The following is a 22,292-nucleotide window of genomic DNA, read 5'->3' as shown; positions in this document are numbered from 1 at the left end:
CAAAACTGTTCAGAGGCAAAAAGCTAAAAGCCCCGCTCATCTAATTAATACTGATCTTCATAGATGTTTTTGGAATTCATTGCATATTCTCTTCTTTTTATCTTATTTGATTTTCAGTTGCTTGAGGACAAGCAACAATTTAAGTTTGGTGTTGTGATGAGCGGATAATTTGTACGCTTTTTGGCATTGTTTTTAGTATGTTTTTAGTATGATCTAGTTAGTTTTTAGTATATTTTTATTAGTTTTTAGTTAAAATTCACTTTTCTAGACTTTACTATGAGTTTGTGTGTTTTTCTGTGATTTCAGGTATTTTCTGGCTGAAATTGAGGGACCTGAGCAAAAATCTGATTCAGAGACTGAAAAGGACTGCAGATGCTGTTGGATTCTGACCTCCCTGCACTCGAAGTGCATTTTCTGGAGCTGCAGAAGCCCAATTGGCGCGCTCTCAACGGCGTTGGAAAGTAGACATTCTGGGCTTTCCAGAAATATATGATAGTCCATACTTTGCCCAAGATTTGATGGCCCAAACCGGCGTTCAAAGTCACCCTCAGAAATCCCAGCGTTAAACGCCGGAACTGGCACCAAAATGGGAGTTAAACGCCCAAACTGGCATAAAAGCTGACGTTTAACTCCAGGAAGAGTCTCTACACGAAAATGCTTCAATGCTCAGCCCAAGCACACACCAAGTGGACCCGAAAGTGGATTTTTATGTCATTTACTCATCTCTGTAAACCTTAGGCTACTAGTTCTCTATAAGTAGGACCTTTTACTATTGTATTTTCATCTTGGGATCTTTGGAATCTTTTGATCTTTAGATCTTTTGATCACTTTGGGAGGCTGGCCATTCGGCCATGCCTAGACCTTGTTCTTATGTATTTTCAACGGTGGAGTTTCTACACACCATAGATTAAGGTGTGGAGCTCTGTTGTACCTCGAGTATTAATGCAATTACTATTGTTCTTCTATTCAATTCCGCTTGTTCTTGTTCTAAGATATCACTTGTTCTTCAACTTGATGAATGTGATGATCCGTGACACTCATCATCATTCTCACCTATGAACGTGTGACTGACAACCACCTCCGTTCTACCTTTGACTGGGTGAATATCTCTTGGATTCTTTAACCGGAATCTTCGTGGTATAGGCTAGAACTGATGGCGGCATTCAAGAGAATCCGGAAGGTCTAACCTTGTCTGTGGTATTCTGAGTAGGATTCAATGATTGAATGACTGTGACGTGCTTCAAACTCCTGAGGGCGGGGCGTTAGTGACAGACGCAAAAGAATCACTGAATTCTATTCCGGCCTGATCGAGAACCGACAGATGGATAGCCGTGCCGTGACAGGGTGCGTTGAACATTTCCACTGAGAGGATGGGAGGTAGCCACTGACAACGGTGAAACCCTTGCTTAAGCTTGCCATGGAAAGGAGGAAGAAGGATTGGATGAAGACAGTAGGAAAGCAGAGAGACGGAAGGAAAGGCATCTTCATACGCTTATCTGAAATTCCTACCAATGAATTACATAAGTATCTCTATCTTTATCTTTATGTTTTATGCGTTTATCACCATACCCATTTGAGTTTGCCTGACTAAGATTTACAAGGTGACCATAGCTTGCTTCATACCAACAATCTCTGTGGGATCGACCCTTACTCGCGTAAGGTTTATTACTTGGACGACCCAGTACACTTGCTGGTTAGTTGTGCGAAGTTGTGTTTATGCCATGGTATTGAACACCAAGTTTTTGGATTCATTACTGGGGATTATTTGATTTGTGAAAAGTATTGATCACAATTTCGTGCACCATAGCATAACATGTGTCACGCGTCCGCATGACCGACGCGTCCGCGTCGATTCACTTAATGCGCATTCGTGCGAACGCGTCCCTCACGCGTCTACGTTGCTTGCGCCACACAGCTTACCCTAATTTGCCACATATCTTATCTTTCTCTTCCCCTAATCCTACTTTTTCTTTTCCCTCCCTCTTCCTTCCTCCCTCATTCTCAGTTTCTACTTTCTCTCTCTCTTCCCACCATTATCAAGGTTTTTCTTTTTCTTCTTCCCTCCTCACTTTTCTATTCTTCTTCTTTATTTATGTTTTCTTCTTCCTTTCTCTTTCTTTTTACTTTCATTGCATATGTTTTCTTTTTCTTTCCTTTTTATTGGTGTTGGAAATTTCTTTGGTCATTGTGGATTGTTTCATAATTGTTTGGCAATTATATTTTTAAAGGGGTTGCTTGCATGTTCAATTTATTATTTTCATTGGATTATTTACCATGCATGCTATGTGTTTGTGAAAAAACCCATGTGGCATTATGCACTTTTCTACATCATCATATTCTACTATTCAATGTATGCTTTTCACAAATTCCCTTTACTATTTTATTAATTGAATTTAATTGCCAATACAAACGTGATAGTTTGTTACGAAGTGATGCTTGATCTATGCTACTCATGCCCTTGCCGGCATGCCAATAATCATCTTGCATCTACTTACCCTATCATGCACTTGTTCTATTCCCTTTTTTGATCTTTTCACATGTTGTCATGACCATGTGTTTATTTCATTCATCTTTACCGTGCACTGATTATCAATCACTCAATCCCCTTCCTTACTTTATCTCTTTGGATTTAACTTACTTTCTCTTCCATTTTTCATAATGGCCACTAAGAAAGACAAAGAGAAAGCTACCCCTAAACCCACCGTAAGGAAAGGAACGAAAAGAGCATTAGTGGCAGAGCCTTCTTCAACTGTAGTCAAGCCCTCAACAAAAAGAAATTAAAAGGATTATCAAGGTTGATGAAAAGGAGAGAGCCTTCCCAGCAAAGGACACTGCACGATTTCCAAATCGCTATTGTGAGCAGATGTTCCCTATTCTGGCAGCTCGAAATTACAACAATGATCACCTTCTTATCCTTCCGCCTCGTATTGCTGAATTTGTTGAGCCACAAATTGCACAAAGACATTGGGGATTCTTACAGAGATAGCCACGACAGGTTAATCTTTCTTGGGTTGTTGAGTTCTACTCCAACTTCCACCTGCCAACTCTGCAGTCAGTTTATTTACACTAGAAGCAGGTCCCTATTACAGAAGAGGCCATTTAGCAAGCCTTAGATCTCCCTCCTGCTCCAGAAGGATTGAACGCTTTTCAGAAAGCCGCCATCAAACGCCAGGCGTACACCTTTGATTGGGATGCTGTTCTCTGAGTTATCGCTCAACCTGGCAGCAAATAGATCTTCGGATACCATCGTTCTCGTCCTAAGGAAATCTCGGCTTCCGCGCTTACCTTAGAGGCTCACGTATGGGCACAGATTATGTCCCATTACGTCTTCCCAAGTACTCATGAGTCCTCCTTCACGGCAGACATGGCCGTTCTACTATGGTGCATCCTCACAGACCAGCCTCTTAATTTACCGAGACATATCTGGAATGCTATGGAACACGTGCAGATCGCAGGAAACCTACCTTTCCCTGCCTTGGTCTCTGATCTTATCTCAGCAGCCGGAGTATCCTACAGAGCTGGAGACACCAAAGCCACTCTTCGACGGGATGATCAGTATGTCCCTAGCGGGAGATATCTCAGGCCACAACTTGCCACTACCAGCCAGTCCACAGAGGATGCTGCAGCTCCTCCCCCATCTACTAGTCAGCTGCTGCACTAAATACTGAAGCGATTGGACCAACAAGAAAAGAAAGCAAAGCTCTGAGAGTGCTGCAACCACCATCGTTTCAAACACCTCAAGGAGCTACTTACAGGCAATCACATACCCAATGACGATCCAGGCACTCCGAACTCCACTTCTTTCACCAGCACATGGAGCCACGACGGTCTCGACTGTGGAGACACTGCCACCAGCCCACCACTGTTCCTGACAGATGGCACCAAGGACGGTGCAAAGGTCGGTCAGTACCTGACTTCCGGAGGTAATTTTTCTTCCCTAAACACCAATAAATTAGGATATTTAGTTAGTTTTTCTTTCTTCTGTAGAATAGGATAAATTACATAGTAATAGATTAGTTGCATGCATGTTCTACTTGATTGAAAAGACAATAAGTTTCTTCTAAAACTCTATCTTTGGAACAAAATTTCACTAATTTTAATTAAAACTCTTATGTTAAATTTGCTTGAAGTTGTATTTGGATCATGAATTTTAAAACTAAAGAACACACAACCTGTGAGAATTGAGCCTTTATGCATGGTTACATTATTTAACCATATTTGTTTTATTCTTGTGTGTTTACTTCTCTATGACTGTAACCTATATTTTGTTCCATCTTATATGTCCAATGTTTAATATATTTATATGCTGCATATAATTGAGGCCATTAATTGTTTAGCTCACATATCCAAATTAAGCCTACCCTTTCAATTACCTTTGTTAGCCATTTTGAGCCTTTAAATCCCATTTGTTCTATAATCTACCACATTACTAGCCCTAAGCGGAAAAACAATTATATACCCCAATTTGAATCTTTGATTAGCTTGAGATAGAATTGTGTGTGCTAATTAAGTATGGGAAATTGTGGGAACAAAGGATATTAAGGGGATATGTCATGATAATATAATGGGAATTTGGACACCTACTCATGTGAAACTATCAGAATAAATTTTTTTTTTCTATATGCATTGATAAGCTATGTTGATTTTGAAAAAAAATTTCAAAAAAAAATAAAAAATAAAAAAATAATAAGGGGACAAAATTGCCCCAATGTTGAGTTAAGAATTCAAAGGTCAATGCATGTATGATAGAATTAAAATAAACAGTTGATACGTGAGTACGGAATGTGAAAGAGAATCTTGGGTAGCTAGGTACGAACTCCATAGTTATACAAAATATATAGGTTATGTTAGAGTTTGAGTTAATTAAAGATTCAATTTATAAGCTCACTTAACCATATATGTATCCTTACCCTTACCTTGGCTCCATTACAACCCTGAAAAGGCCTCATGATGTTGCATTGGTATATTAGATGTTGTTAATTGGTTAGGAGAAGAACAAAAATTTAGGGAGCATGATTAGAGAAGGATAGAGTGATTACCCTATACATTGGAGAGATAAGAAGATACATACATCATCAGTGAGGGTTCAATGCTTAAAATTTTATGTTCCCTGCTTTCATGAGCTACCTTCTTGCATTTTTATCTGTTCTTACTGTTTGAGAATTGAATTAGTGGAACTTGATTTGTAATTATTTTGAAGAGCTTATTTATTCTTAATCAAGTGGGAAAGAATCATATAGTTGCATTCACATGTATAGGTTGCATTGCATTGCATGAGTTTTACATGTTCCTACTCATTTATTTTATCTCCTTCAACTAAGCATGAGGACATGCTAATGTTTAAGTGTGGGGAGGTTGATAAACCACTATTTTATGGTTTACAATATGTTTAATTTTTTGGTTTTATCATGGTCTTTACCCACTTATTCATATAATTAGCATGCATTTATATTTCCTTCCTAAAATTATTACATGATTGAAAACTTACTTCCTGGAGACCCTTTAATTAGGTATTTTAATCCCCTTTACTCCATTCGATGCTGTAATCTGTGTGTTAAGTGTTTTAGGCTTTATAAGGCATGAATGAATGAGAGATTGGGAAGGAAGCTTGCAAAAATGGAAGGAGTATAAGAAATTGAGGAGATAACCAGCGAGAAGTGACGTGTACGCGTCAGCGACGCGACCGCGCGGAAGAGAGGAATTCGCAGTGACGCGGCCGCTTGAGTGACGCGAATGCGCGGATTGGAAAAGTAGAAGCGACGCAGAGGCATGGACGACGCGCCCTGATGGAAAAGAAAAACGCCGAATGACGCGTCCGCGTAAATGACGCGTCCGTATGACGTGCGCGATCTGCAGAATTTCAAAAGTCACTGGCAGAGTTTCTGGGCCAGATTTCAACCCAGGTTTTGGCCCAGAATTACAGACTAGAGTCAGGGAACATGTAGAAACGAGGGACAAAATTCATTCTGCATAATTTTTAGTTTTAGATTTGGATTTACTCCTCCCCTAAGTTTTTCACTCACTTGAGCATTCATAATTAGCATTGGAAGATTTTGGCATTAGCTTTTGAGAAGAGTCTACCTCCGGTACTAGTCATCTTATTTTGTTATTTACTTTTTATATTTATTCTTCCATATTATTAATCCCTCTAGAGTTGACTTTGGCTTATTTTTACAAGTTATTAATATAGACTATTTTTATTTTCAATTAATCCTTTTATTATTGTTTATCATGTCTTCTTTTATTTTCACCATTAATTCTGTGAATTTTATAATTATGATGAGTGAGTAGTTCCATGACTTGATTGGGGATGATTGAAAGGAACCCTTGAGTTGAACTACTCAAGAGAGAAATTATAATTGGGTTTATTGTTGAACCACCCTCTAATCATTAACTCTAGTCCTTCCCAAGGGAGAGGATTAGGACTTATGACTAGAAACAGATTTCCAACTTGCTTGACTTTCCTTTACCTAGTAGGGGTTAACTAAGCAGAGTAACTTCCAATTATTAATTAATCTTGAGAGTATTTAAACAAGAATAGGGCTTCTAACTAATCTACCCCCAGTCAAGGCTTTTATTTAGAATCAATTAAATTCTCTGATTTAAATTTCTGTTTATCAACTCAACCATTTTTGAAAACACCCAATTGATGAAATAGCACATCTCTCTGCAACTCGTTGGGAGATGACCTGGGATTCATACTCCCAGTATTTTAATTTTCAATATTGTGACAACCCCTTTTAAATTGATAAGCAGATTTTTGGTTGGTTAAGGACTGTACTTGCACGTATCCCTATTAGTAAATTCTTAACTCGCCAATTTCTACCACGTCAATTTCTCCATGAGAGATTATAGGTGTTTCGATAGGCTTCACCCATGTAATTCACCTCTGCCATTGCAGGGTTCTCAGGATCATAGGTTTCTTTTTAAAAAGATGCCTCTTTAGTGTTGTTGGATGCATTTTGCAATCCATTCAGACTCTGAGATATCATATTGACTTGTTGGGTCAATATTTTGTTCTGGGCCAGTATGGCATTCAGAGCATCAATTTCAAGAACTCCCTTCTTCTAAGGCATCCCATTACTCACAGGATTCCTCTCAGAGGTGTACATGAATTGGTTATTTGCAACCATGTCAATGAGTTCTTGAGCTTCTGCAGGCATTTTCTTTAGGTGAATGGACCCACCTGCAGAGTGGTCCAATGACATCTTAGATAGTTCAGACAGACCATCATAGAATATATACAGGATGGTCCATTCTGAAAGCATGTCAGAAGGACACTTTTTGGTCAGTTGCTTGTATCTCTCCCAAGCTTCATAGAGGGATTCACCTTCTTTCTGTCTGAAGGTTTGAACATCCACTCTAAGCTTGCTCAGCTTTTGAGGAGGAAAGAACTTGGCTAAGAAAGCCGTGACCAGCTTATCCCAAGAGTTCAGGCTATCTCTAGGCTGAGAGTCCAACCATGTTCTAGCTCTGTCTCTTATAGCAAAAGGGAAAAGCATAAGCTTGTAGACCTCAGGATAAACTCCATTGGTCTTAACAGTATCACAGATCTGCAAGAATTCAGTTAAGAACTAAAAAGGATCTTCTGATGGAAGTCCATGAAACTTGCAATTCTATTGCATCAGAGAAACTAATTGAGGCTTTAGCTCAAAATTGTTTGCTCCAATGGCAGGGATTGAGATGCTTCTTCCATGGAAGTTGGAATTTGGTGCAGTAAGGTCACCAAGCATCTTCCTTGCATTGTTGTTGGGTTTGGCCATGTCTCCTTCATTTTCGAGATTCTCTGTAAGGTTTTCTCTAAATTATTGTGCTTTAGCTTCTCTTAGCTTCTTCTTTAGAGTCCTTTCAGGTTCAGGATCTGCTTCAACAAGAATGTCCTTGTCCTTGCTCTTGGTCATATGAAAAAGAAGAGAAATCATCTGTCACAGTATAGAGATTTCTTTATGTGAGTAGAAGAAGAAAAGAATAGAAGGAGGAGGAAAAAAATTCGAACACAGCGAGAGAAGAGAAGTGAGTTCAATTTATGAGTAGAAGAGAAGTGTTAGTAGATAAATAAAATAAATAGAAAGAGATGAGAGGGAGAGAATTTCAAAAATTATTTTTGAAAAAAAGGTTAGTGATTTTCGAAAATTAAGATAAGAAATAAAATTAAAATTAAAATAATTAGTTAAATAAAAAGAATTTTGATAAAGGGTGAGGAATTTTTGAAAATTAGACAGAGAAAAGTAGTTACGTGGTTTTGAAAAAGATAAGACACAAACAAAAAGTCAATTAGTTAGTTGAAAAAGATTTGAAAATCAATTTTGAAAAGATAAGAAGTTAGAAAAGATTTTGAAATTGATTTTGAAAAAGATATGATTTGAAATTTATTTTGAAAAAAATTTGAAAAGGAAATTAAAAATATTTGATTTTTAAAATTAAAATTAATTACTTGACTAACAATAAACTAGAAGATATGATTCTAGAATTTAAAGATTGTACCTTTCTTAACAAGAAAGTAACAAACTTCAAATTTTTGAATCAATCACATTAATTGTTAGTAAAGTTTTCGAAAATTATGAAATAAAAATAAGAAAAAGATTTTGAAAATCAATTTTTAAAAAAAATATTTCAAAAATATAAAAGAAAAATGAAAAAGATTTGATTTTTGAAAAAATTTTGAAAAGATAATATTTTTAAAATTGAAATCTTGACTTGATTAACAAGAAACAACTTATTTTAAAAATTTTTGACTAAGTCAACCCAAAGATTTCAAAATTTATGAGTAAAATAAGGGAAAGATATTTTTTTTTATTTTTGAATTTTAATGAGGAGAGAGAAAAACACAAATATGACCCAAAACATGAAAATTTTGGATTAAAACCAATGATGCATGCAAGAACACTATGAATGTCAAGATGAACACCAAGAACACTTTGAAGATCATGATGAACACCAAGAACTTATTTTTGAAAAATTTTTAAGAAAAGAAAAACATGCAAGACACCAAACTTAGGAATTTTTCATGTTTAGACGCTATGAATTCCAAAATGCATATGAGAAATAAGAAAAGACACAAAATAAGAAAATATGAAGATCAAATAAGAAGGCTTACCTAGAACAATTTGAAGATCGTGAAGAACACCATGCATGAATTTTCGAAAATTTTTGAGAAAAATAAAACTATGCAATTGACACCAAACTTAAAAATTGACTCTAGACTCAAACAAGAAACACAACATATTTTTGGTTTTTATGATTTTATTAATTTTTTTTGAATTTATCGAAAATTATATTTTGGAAAAATGCAAACAAATAAAAAATTTTTGAAAGATTTTTTAAAACTATTTTTGAAAAGAAAATTACCTAATCTGAGCAACAAGATGAACCGTCAGTTGTCCAAACTCAAACAATCCCCGGCAACGGTGCCAAAAACTTGATAGGCAAAATTGTGACTCATACTTTTCACAACTCAAACAATTCCTAGCAATGGCTCCAAAATCTTGGTGCACAATACTATGGTTCACACACATTCTTCACAACTTCGTACAACTAACCAGCAAGTGCACTGAGTCGTCCAAGTAATAAACCATACGTGAGTAAGGGTCGATCCCACGGAGATTGTTGGTATGAAGCAAGCTATGGTCATCTTGTAAATCTCAGTCAAGCAGATTCTAATGGTTATAATGGTTTTCGAATATAAAGATAAATAAAGCATAAAATAAAGATAGAGATACTTATGTAATTCATTGATGGAAATTTCAGATAAGCGTATGAAGATATTGTGTTCCTTCTGAATCTCTGCTTTCCTATTGCTTTCATCCAATCATTCTTACTCCTTTCTATGGCAAGCTATATGTTGAGGGATCACCGTTGTCAATGGCTACTGATGATTGGATTTTTGACGGTTTAGAATTTCACAAATGAATTCTCGTTGCAAGTATAGTTTCTAAACCAACAATAATCTTTTCATACAAAAGATTGTTTGTCACAAGTAAGAAACCCCTAAAATTAATAACCGAAGTATTCAAACCTCGGGTCGTTCTCCCTAGGAATTTTAATGAAGTGTTTTGTTATTGGTTGTGAGTTATTTTTGGGGTTTTAAGAAGAAACATGAAAGATAAATGGCAAGAAAGTAAACTAAGGCCTAAAAAGGTCTTGGCAAGGGTTGGTGGTAAAGGATCTCTATCCTAATCACTAACCACAATATGAGAATTGGCAAGGATTAATCTCATTAAATCATCCTCTAACTTAGTAGTAAAGGAAAGTCAAATGAGCTATATCAATCCTAGTCCATAACTCCTAACTCTCCACTAATTCAATTAGTGAGAACTAGAGTTAATGGATCCCAATCATCAATTACTTGGACATTAGTAACTCAAGAGTTCCTAAGTTACCTTTCCAAGCCAAGAACATAAAACTCTACTCTAAAATCTAACCAAGCATTTCATCAAACACTTGGAAGGCATAAAAGGAAAGCATAGTAAATTGATAACAAGAATAGAATCTAACAACAATTATTGAAATGAATTAACAACAATAATCAAAAGAAACACATTTATTATGAATTACCTTGATTGAATTGAAAGAGAGTAGAAGAAACAAAAGTAGATCTGCAACAAAACACAAGAACAACATAAAAGAAATTACAACAAAAGAATAGAAGAAGATGAATGTAGCAACAAGGAATTGAAAGGTAGAAGTAGAAGAAAGCAAAGATTAAAACCTAGATCTAAGAACTAAACCTAATCCTAATCCTAATTCTAGAGAGAAGAGAGAGCTTCTCTCTCTAGAAACTACTTCTAAACTAATCCTAATGAGTGAAAATGAACTAATGTCCCTTTGCTCTTCAATCCTTGGCTTTAAATAGCAGTTTAGGCACCAAAGTTGGTTGGAATTGGGCCCCACAACCCTTGAGAATTTGTTGGTCACGTTTTCATTAAAAAATCATAAACCAGCACCGACGCGTACGCGCACAGCACGCGTACGCGTCCATGGGGTGATTCGCAAGGTGCGCGCAAGCGCCAGGTGCGCGCACGCGTCCATGGGCGAGTTCAGCTTCTTTGACTTTTCATGATTCCTCCACTTTGCATGCTTTCCCTCTTCACTCCTTTGATCCATTCCTAGCCTTTTCAATCTGAAATCACTAACAAACATATCAAGGCATCTAATGGAATCAAGGAGAATTAGATTTAGCTATTTTAAGTCCTAAAAAGCATGTTTTCACATCTAAGCACAAATAAGGAGACGATCACAAAACTATGCTAATTCAATGGATAAATGTGGGTAAAAGGTGATAAAATCACTTAAAATCAATACAAGATAAACCGTCAAAACGGGTTTTATCAACCTCCCCACACTTAAACCAAGCATGTCCTCATGCTTAAACCAAGAATGAAGTAAAGGCCATGACATTTATTCAATGGAAACTAACTAAATGCAATCTACCTATGTGCAACTATCTACATGAATGCAATTGCTTAGTCAAAATAAATCAATTCCCAAGAAGCAGATATGCACAAGGGCTAAGGACTAGCAAGTCTAATCCAAAATTAAATTGAGTTATTAAATATTTTTACAAACTTGCATGAAAAGTGATGATTGTAGGTGGAAACATGTAATTGAGCATCAAACCCTTACCGGATGTGTTTGCACTCTATTCGCTCAAGTGTTTAGGGTTGATTCACTCAATTCTCTCCTAATCATGCTTTCTGAGATTTGTTTTCTTCTAACAATCAACAAATATTTCATGCATGCATACAGGTATCATGAGGTCTTTTCTTTGGTTGTAATAGGGCTAGGGTCAACGTATGATGCATATATGGTTAAGTGAGCTTGAAATTTGAATCTTTGATAAGCTTAAACTTCCCACCTAACCTATGACATCCTATACAATTAAGTTCTAACCTAACAACCCATTTTTCACTTTTTCACATACTCATGTATCACTTTTCATTTCACAACACTCATGCATTGATTTTATTGAGCTACACTTTGCTTTGGGGCATTTTGTCCCCTTTTTATTTCTTTCTTTTTCTTCTTTTTCTTTCTTTTTCTATTTTTTTTCTTTTCCTTTTCCATATTATTTTTCTTTTCTTTTTCTTTTGTTTTTCTTATTTTTTTTCTTTCTATATACAAGAACCTCAGTGCATAAGGTTTTACATTTGATCAATACATGAGTATGTACCCAATTCCCAATATTTCCAATAATAATACAAAATTACCCTTTTATTCACCCAATGTTCCAAGGTTCCCACACTTGAATGATACTCACACACACTAGCCTAAGCTAATCAAAGATCCAAATAAGGGCATTTATTGTTTTCCGCTTTAAGGCTTGTAATGTGCTAAATTAAAGAACCAAGTGGGTTAATCGTAGGCTCAAAATTGGCTAACAAAGGAAGATAAAAGGTAAGGCCATTTGGGTAAGTGAGCTAAATGAAATGATGGCCTTAATCATATAAATGCATGAATACACAAAATAATGGACATAAAAAATCAAACAATTCAAAAATTACAATCATAGAAAGAGAATAATGCACACAAGAAGGAAAATAAGTGGTTATAAGATGTAACCACACCATTAGGCTCAAAACTCACTTGCTTGTGTTCTTAGCTCAAAAACATGATCCACAAGATATATAATTCAAGCAAGTTTAATGAAAAGTTTTCACTCAAATCAATTGGTGCCCTATAGATAGAAATCCTTGAAAAATTTCATTATTTTGACTAAGCTTATTGTGTATACATATGCAAAAATAAGAAAATGCAAGTAAAAATCCTAAGAATCTAAAATGAATATGAAAAAGTGTTGGGATTAGAAATTCGTCACCCAAAATTGCCGACCAGTCGGACGACCTCCACACACTTAAAAGTTCGCACCGTCCTCGGTGCACTCAAAGATGAGCAAGGGGGTACGACGACTCTCCGGATTGCTACGTGTTCTTAGTCTTGCTTCTGTTATTGCTTGTGGTGCATTCGTCATGAAAGACAAAAATATAACACCATAAGATTAGAAGATATAAAAGTAAGGAAGCATACATTGTTGGAATGAGGTAAATCACTAGAATGAGGTGAGTGAATTAATGTGACATTAATGACAAATAAGGAATGTGAATTCTAAATTGCGCGGTTTAGAACCCACACTAGCATAAAAAGTGATGTCACAAAAGAAGCATGCACTTTACTTATCCTAGTGTACTTGAGATGCTTTAAGTAAGCTTGTAAGATACAACAAGCATTAAAGAAGCGTGAGAGCATTCAACTCAAAGCTTATGGATGCATATGATCATAACATAAGGCATTAAGGTAAATGCACAACATCATCCATCAAGAGGTTGCCTAATCACATAATAGGGCTCAAACCACATGGTGGCCAGATCATGTGATTCAAGAAGAGTTACAAGCTCGAAGACAATTCTCATCACTTGGTATTTTTCAAAAGGTAAGCATAAAAAAAACTCAAAACCAAGTATCAAAATATAACCTCAACGATAGAATCCAACATAGAATATTTAAAACAATTATGCTAAGATAGCAGTCAATTAGTAATAAGCAGCAATATATGGTAAGCAAAATCCATAATCCAACACTTATAATGGAAAGAGAGAAAAATGAAATGAAAACTAAACTAAAACTAACTAATTAACTACCCTACTAACTAATTAACTAACTAAAATAAATGGTTATCACTGGTGTTTGGAAGTGCTGGATGAGGGGTAGAAGAAGGGAAGAAGAAAGGAGAAGGAAAGAAATGGAAAGAGGGGAAGAAAAGAGAAGTGTTGAGAAAAGGGGTTCCGCGCGTACGTGAACATGGCGCGCGCGCGAGGGTTGTGGTGCAATGGACCCGACGCATATGCGTACAGGGTGCGTCTGCATCGAAGGATTATTCCGAGAGTGGCGCGCACGCGTCATGTGCGCGTGCGCGCGAATAGGTTTGTGCCAAAGGCACAACGTTGGCGCGGCGCAGGCACAACTCTCTGAAAAATAGTGGAGGGTGGAACTTCTCAATCCACGCGTACGCACGCATTACGCGCGCGCGTGGATGGTCCAAAACGCTTGATGCACGTGTATGCACGCAGTGCGCGTACGCGTGGATGGTGCTCTGTTTTTCAAAATTTTTCTATGTTTTTGCACCAATCTAAGCATTCCAATCCTCCAAACAGCTACCAAAACACCATAAAACCTTATTTAACATATTAAACTACCAAATATACTCAACTAACTAAACAAAACATGAAATTAGACTAATTCTACCAAATATTTGCAAAAGAGAAAATGAAAATATTTTACCATGGTAGGGTGTCTCCCACCTGGCACTTTTATTTATTGTCCTTAAGTTGGACTTATGGGGAGCTTCTCTCAAGGTGGCTTGTGCTTGTACTCATCTTGGAACTTCCACCAATGCTTGGACTTCCAATAAGCTCCATCATTCAAGATTAATATCTCCAAGCTTCGATGGAGTTCTCCACAAACCTTGGGCTCCCAATGTTGATCCTCATGTGTTCCCGGATCCCATATTTTGTCTTCACACCCACTCCAAGTTGATTATCATTAATCCATGTGGGTGGTGAGCAAGGTGAATTCTCAACAAAGTGACCAAACATCCTTCTAGACCCATGTACTCTAGTTATACACCAACCTTTGCTATCAAGCCTTGGACATATGACTATAATGAACCTAGAATGATGCTTCCAACCACTAACCATCTCTTTTTTACTCTTAAAGCCACTAATTTTTCTAAGTTGACCATCCATCTCAAGCAAACCAGATTCAAAGGGGAATAACAAAGCTTAGGTATAAGGAATTTACCCACTTGAATGAGAGAATGGATGGTGGTGGCTTGGGGAGAGGTATCTCCAATGTGCTTGCAAGCTCTACTCCCTTGTTTGCTTCCTTGTCAATCTCCACCTCTTCATGAACTTCTTAATTCTCAATCCTTTGTTCATCAACTTCATCTAACTCTTCTCCATCACTCAAGTCATAAATGGGAGGTTAGAGAAATCTACCTCCACATCACTTTCAAATTCATTGGGAGAAGGTTCTTCAAATTCAAAGGATTCTTCACTAAGAAGATTGGATGCATGATCTTCATCACCAAGGGAACTCAATTCTTGCTTTATTCTCTCCAAGTCTTCATATAGAATATGCCTCGGAGGTTGTGCACATTCCTTCTCAACATCAAATTTACTCTTCTTGGAAGGATTTTCTTTGATTTTAGCTTCCCATGGAAGTTTCGCATCTCCTAAGTCTTCAACCACTTCTTCCTTTTCTTCAATAATCATAGGCTTCTCCAATTGTTCTAATACAAAGTGGTATTCCTCATTTTCCACCGGAGTTTCCAATCTCTCCTTCATGCTATGCTCTTTAATTGATTCTCCACATGTGACCATGGGAGTGCTTTGAGTGCTCAAGCATTGGGAGGCTAAAATGCTTACTACCTTGGTCAAGGTAGCCATAAATTCTAGTGTCTCCCTTTGTATTTCTCCTTGCCCTTGAAGTATAAGGCTAAGGATTTCATCCATTGAGGATTGGAGTGGATAAGAGGGTTCATTGTCTTGGAGAAAGGGTTCATTATAGGAAGGTGGTTCTTCTTGGTAAGGTGGTGGTGTGTATTGAGTTGATTATCGGGAGTAGTAATCTTGGAATTGTGGTTCCATATATGGCTCATATGGTTCAAAAGATGGTTGGTATGGTGGATAAGGATCAGAGTCATATGGAGGTATTTGGTGAAAAGAGGCTTGTGAGTATAGTTGATGATCATGTTGAGGATATAATTCATTGGCATATAGTGGTGGTTCTTGAAAGTCACAAGGAGATTCACCATAGCCATTTGATTGGTATGCATCATGGAATGGCTCTTCTTCATAGTGCATTGGTGGAGGTTGTTGTCAAGAAGATTGATCATATGCATATGGCTCCTTCCACCTTTAGATGTCCCATCCTTGATACACATCTCCATTATAGTCCTCATCACCTACAACATAGTTGTAATCACACTCATAGCCAAAATGAGAATTCATAATGGAAAGAGAAAACAAAAATCAAAAGATAATGGAAAATAAGAGAAATAAAATTCTACAACTAGCGAATAAAGCAATATATTCACACTATTCACATATGTTCAATAACCAATAACATAACACCATTGCAATTCCCTGGCAACGGCGCCATTTTGATGATTGAATTTTTGACGGTTTAGAATTTCACAAATGAATTCTCGTTGCAAGTATAGTTTCTAAACCAACAATAATCCTTTCATACAAAAGATTGTTTGTCACAAGTAACAAACCCCTAAAATTAATAACCGAAGTATTCAAACCTCGGGTCATTCTCCCTAGGAATTGTAATGAAGTGTTTTGTTATTGGTTGTGAGTTATTTTTGGGGTTTTAAGAAGAAACATGAAATATAAATGGCAAGAAAGTAAACTAAGGCCTAAAATGGTCTTGGCAAGGGTTGGTGGTCAAGGATCTCTATCCTAATCACTAACCACAATATGAGAATTGGCAAGGATTAATCTCATTAAATCATCGTCTAACTTAGTAGTAAAGGAAAGTCAAATGAGCTATATCAATCCTAGTCCATAAGTCCTAACTCTCCACTAATTCAATTAGTGAGAACTAGAGTCAATGGATCTAAATCATCAATTACTTGGACATTAGTAAGTCAAGAGTTCCTAAGTTACCTTTCCAAGCCAAGAACATAAAACTCTACTCTAAAATCCAACCAAGCATTTCATTAAACACTTGGAAGGCATAAAAGTAAAGCATAGTAAATTGATAACAAGAATAGAATGTAACAACAATTATTGAAATGAATTAACAACAACAATCAAAAGAAACACATTTATTATGAATTACCTTGATTGAATTGAAAGAGAGTAAAAGAAACAAAAGTAGATCTACAACAAAACACAAGAACAACATAAAGGAAATTACAATAAAAGAATAGAAGAAGATGAATGTAGCAACAAGGAATTGAAAGGTAGAAGTAGAAGAAAGAAAAGATTAAAACCTAGATCTAAGAACTAAACCTAATCCTAATCCTAATTCTAGAGAGAAGAGAGAGCTTCTCTCTCTAGAAACTACTTCTAAACTAATCCTAATGAGTAAAAATGAACTAATGTCCCTTCGCTCTTCAATCCTTGGCTTTAAATAGCAGTTTAGGCGCCAAAGTTGGTTGGAATTGGGCCCCACAACCCTTGAGAATTCGTTGGTCACGTTTTCATTAAAAAATCATAAACCAGCACCGACGCGTACGCGCACAGCACGCGTACGCGTCCATGGGGTGATTCGCAAGGTGCGCGCAAGCGCCAGGTGCGCGCGCGCGTCTATGGGTGAGTTCAGCTTCTTTAACTTTTCATGATTCCTCCACTTTGCATGCTTTCCCTCTTCACTCCTTTGATCCATTCCTAGCCTTTTCAATCTGAAATCACTAACAAACATATCAAGGCATCTAATGGAATCAAGAAGAATTAGGTTTAGCTATTTTAAGTCCTAAAAAGCATGTTTTCACATCTAAGCACAAATAAGGAGACAATCACAAAACTATGCTAATTCAATGGATAAATGTGGGTAAAAGGTGATAAAATCTCTTAAAATCAATACAAGATAAACCGTCAAAACGGGGTTTATCAACCTCCCCACACTTAAACCAAGCATGTCCTCATGCTTAAACCAAGAATGAAGTAAAGGGCATGACATTTATTCAATGGAAACTAACTAAATGCAATCTACCTATATGCAACTATCTACATGAATGCAATTGCTTGGTCAAAATAAATCAATTCCCAAGAAGCAGATATGCACAAGGGCTAAGGACTAGCAAGTCTAATCCAAAATTAAATTGAGTTATTAAATATTTTTACAAACTTGCATGAAAAGTGATGATTGTAGGTGGAAACATGTAATTGAGCATCAAACCCTTACCGGATGTGTTTGCACTCTATTCGCTCTAGTGTTTAGGGTTGATTCACTCAATTCTCTCCTAATCATGCTTTCTAAGATTTGTTTTCTTCTAACAATCAACAAATATTTCATGCATGCATACAAGTATCATGAGGTCTTTTCTTTGGTTGTAATGGGACTAGGGTCAAGGTATGATGCATATATGGTTAAGTGAGCTTGAAATTTGAATCTTTGATAAGCTTAAACTTCCCACCTAACCTATGACATCCTATACAATTAAGTTCTAACCTAACAACCCATTTTTCACTTTTTCACATAATCATGTATCCCTTTTCATTTCACAACACTCATGCATTGATTTTATTGAGCTACACTTTGCTTTGGGGCATTTTGTCCCCTTTTTATTTCTTTCTTTTTCTTCTTTTTCTTTCTTTTTCTATTTTTTTTCTTTTCCTTTTCCATATTATTTTTCTTTTCTTTTTCTTTTGTTTTTCTCATTTTTTTCTTTCTATATACAAGAACCTCAATGCATAAGGTTTTACATTTGATCAATACATGAGTATGTACCCAATTCCCAATATTTCCAATAATAATACAAAATTACCCTTTTATTCACCCAATGTCCCAAGGTTCCCACACTTGAATGATACTCACACACACTAGCCTAAGCTAATCAAAGATCCAAATAAGGGCATTTATTGTTTTCTGCTTTAAGGCTTGTAATGTGCTAAATTAAAGAACCAAGTGGGTTAATCGTAGGCTCAAAATTGGCTAACAAAGGAAGATAAAAGGTAAGGCCATTTGGGTAAGTGAGCTAAATAAAATGATGGCCTCAATCATATAAATGCATGAATACACAAAATAATGGACATAAAGAATCAAACAATTCAATGATTACAATCATAGAAAGAGAATAATGCACACAAAAAGGAAAATAAGTGGTTATAAGATGTAACCACACCATTAGGCTCAAAACTCACTTGCTTGTGTTCTTAGCTCAAAAACATGATCCACAAGATATATAATTCAAGCAAGTTTAATGAAAAGTTTTCACTCAAACCAATTGGTGCCCTATAGATAGAAATCCTTGAAAAATTTCATTATTTTGACTAAGCTTATTGTGTATACATATGCAAAAATAAGAAAATGCAAGTAAAAATCCTAAGAACCTAAAATGAATATGAAAAAGTGTTGGGATTAGAAATTCGTCACCCAAAATCGCCGACCGGTCGGACGACCCCCCCCACACTTAAAAGTTTGCACCGTCCTCGGTGCACTCAAAGATGAGCAAGGGGGTACGGCGACTCTCCGGATTGCTACGTGTTCTTAGTCTTGCTTCTGTTATTGCTTGTGGTGCATTCATCATGAAAGACAAAAATATAACACCATAAGATTAGAAGATATAAAAGTAAGGAAGCATACATTGTTGGAATGAGGTAAATCACTAGATTGAGGTGAGTGAATTAATGTGACATTAATGACAAATAAGGAATGTGAATTCTAAATTGCGCGGTTTAGAACCCACACTAGCATAAAAAGTAATGTCACAAAAGAAACATGCACTTCACTTATCATAGTGTACTTGAGATGCTTTAAGTAAGCTTGTAAGATAAAACAAGCATTAAAGAAGCGTGAGAGCATTCAAGTCAAAGCTTATGGATGCATATGATCATAACATAAGGCATCAAGGTAAATGCACAACATCATCCATCAAGAGGTTGCCTAATCACAGAATAGGGCTCAAACCACATGGTGGCCAAATCATGTGATTCAAGAAGAGTTACAAGCTCGAAGACAATTCTCATCACTTGGTATTTTTCAAAAGGTAAGCATAAAAAAACTCAAAACCAAGTATCAAAATATAACATAAACGATAGAATCCAACAAAAAATATTTAAAACAATTATGCTAAGATAGCATTCAACTAGTAATAAGCAGCAATATATGGTAAGCAAAATCCATAATCCAACACTTATAATGGAAAGAGAGAAAAATGAAATGAAAACTAAACTAAAACTAACTAATTAACTACCCTACTAACTAATTAACTAACTAAAATAAATGGTTATCACTGGTGTTTGGAAGTGTTGGACGAGGGGTAGAAGAAGGGAAGAAGAAAGGAGAAGGAAAGAAATGGAAAGAGGGGAAGAAAAGAGAAGTGTTGAGAAAAGGGGATCCGCGCGTACGTGCACATGGCGCGCGCGCGAGGGTTGTGGTGCAATGCACCCGACGCATATGCGTACAGGGTGCGTCCGCATCGAAGGATTATTCCGAGAGTGGCGCGCACGCGTCATGTGCGCGTGCGCGCGAATAGGTTTGTGCCAAAGGCACAACGTTGGCGCGGCGCAGGCACAACTCTCTGGAAAATAGTGGAGGGTGGAACTTCTCAATCCACGCGTACGCACGCATTACGCGCACGCGTGGATGGTCCAAAATGCTTGATGCACGTGTATGCACGCAGTGCACGTACGCGTGGATGATGCTCTGTTTTTCAAAATTTTTCTATGTTTTTGCACTAATCTAAGCATTCCAAACCTCCAAACAGCTACCAAAACACCATAAAACCTTATTTAACATATTAAACTACCAAATATACTCAACTAACTAAACAAAACATGAAATTAGACTAATTCTACCAAATATTTACAAAAGAGAAAATGAAAATATTTTACCATGGTAGGGTGTCTCCTACCTAGCACTTTTATTTATTGTCCTTAAGTTGGACTTATGGGGAGCTTCTCTCAAGGTGGCTTGTGCTTGTACTCATCTTGGAACTTCCACCAATGCTTGGACTTCCAATAAGCTCCATCATTCAAGATTAATATCTCCAAGCTTCGATGGAGTTCTCCACAAACCTTGGGCTCCCAATGTTGATCCTCATGTGTTCCCGGATCCCATATTTTGTCTTCACACCCACTCCAAGTTGATTATCATTAATCCATGTGGGTGGTGAGCAAGGTGAATTCTCAACAAAGTGACCAAACATCCTTCTAGACCCATGTACTCTAGTTATACACCAACCTTTGCTATCAAGCCTTGGACATATGACCATAATGAACCTAAAAGGATGCTTCCAACCACTAACCATCTCTTTTTTACTCTTAAAGCCACTAATTTTTCTAAGTTAACCATCCATCCCAAGCAAACCATATTCAAGGGGAATAACAAAGCTTAGGTATAAGGAATTTACCCACTTGAATGAGAGAATGGATGGTGGTGGCTTGGGGAGAGGTATCTCCAATGTGCTTGCAAGCTCTACTCCCTTGTTTGCTTCCTTGTCAATCTCCACCTCTTCATAAACTTCTTCATTCTCAATCCTTTGTTCATCAACTTCATCTAACTCTTCTCCATCACTCAAGTCATAAATGGGAGGTTAGATAAATCTACCTCCACATCACTTTCAAATTCATTGGGAGAAGGTTCTTCAAATTCAAAGGATTCTTCACTAAAAAGATTGGATGCATGATCTTCATCACCAAGGGAACTCAATTCTTGCTTTATTCTCTCCAAGTCTTCATATAGAATATGCCTCGGAGGTTGTGCACATTCCTTCTCAACATCAAATTTACTATTCTTGGAGGGATTTTCTTTGATTTTAGCTTCCCATGGAAGTTCCGCATCTCCTAAGTCTTCAACCACTTCTTCCTTTTCTTCAATAATCATAGGCTTCTCCAATTGTTCTAATACAAAGTGGTATTCCTCATTTTCTATCGGAGTTTCCAATCTCTCCTTCATGCTATGCTCTTTAATTGATTCTCCACATGTGACCATGGGAGTGCTTTGAGTGCTCAAGCATTGGGAGGCTAAAATGCTTACTACCTTGGTCAAGGTAGCCATAAATTCTAGTGTCTCCTTTTGTATTTCTCCTTGCCCTTGAAGTATAAGGCTAAGGATTTCATCCATTAAGGATTGGAGTGGATAAGAGGGTTCATTGTCTTGGAGAAAGGGTTCATTATAGGAAGGTGGTTCTTCTTGGTAAGGTGGTGGTGTGTATTGAGTTGATTCTCGGGAGTAGTAATCTTGGAATTGTGGTTCCATATATGGCTCATATGGTTCAAAAGGTGGTTGGTATGGTTGATAAGGATCAGAGTCATATGGAGGTATTTGGTGAAAAGAGGCTTGTGAGTATAGTTGATGATCATGTTGAGGATATAATTCATAGGCATATGGTGGTGGTTCTTGAAAGTCACAAGGAGATTCACCATAGCCATTTGATTGGTATGCATCATGGAATGGCTCTTCTTCATAGTGCATTGGTGGAGGTTGTTGTCAAGAAGATTGATCATATGCATATGGCTCCTCCCACCTTTGGTTGTCCCATCCTTGATACACATCTCCATTATAGTCCTCATCACCTACAACATAGTTGTAATCACACTCATAGCCAAAATGAGAATTCATAA

The 22,292-nt window shown here is 36.9% G+C and overlaps 1 non-coding gene across 1 annotated transcript; it reads left to right on the top strand.

Moving 5' to 3' along the window:
• The first annotated feature begins 7,262 nt into the window (after nucleotides 1-7,262).
• On the top strand, nucleotides 7,263-7,370 carry LOC112699761 (small nucleolar RNA R71). The gene has a single exon (XR_003152700.1). It is a non-coding gene; the product is annotated as a small nucleolar RNA R71 (small nucleolar RNA).
• The last annotated feature ends 14,922 nt before the right edge of the window (nucleotides 7,371-22,292 follow it).

Source organism: Arachis hypogaea, chromosome 6, assembly GCF_003086295.3.
Source record: "Arachis hypogaea cultivar Tifrunner chromosome 6, arahy.Tifrunner.gnm2.J5K5, whole genome shotgun sequence".
Lineage (NCBI taxonomy): Eukaryota > Viridiplantae > Streptophyta > Magnoliopsida > Fabales > Fabaceae > Arachis > Arachis hypogaea.
This window is presented reverse-complemented; position numbering and strand designations above follow the sequence as displayed.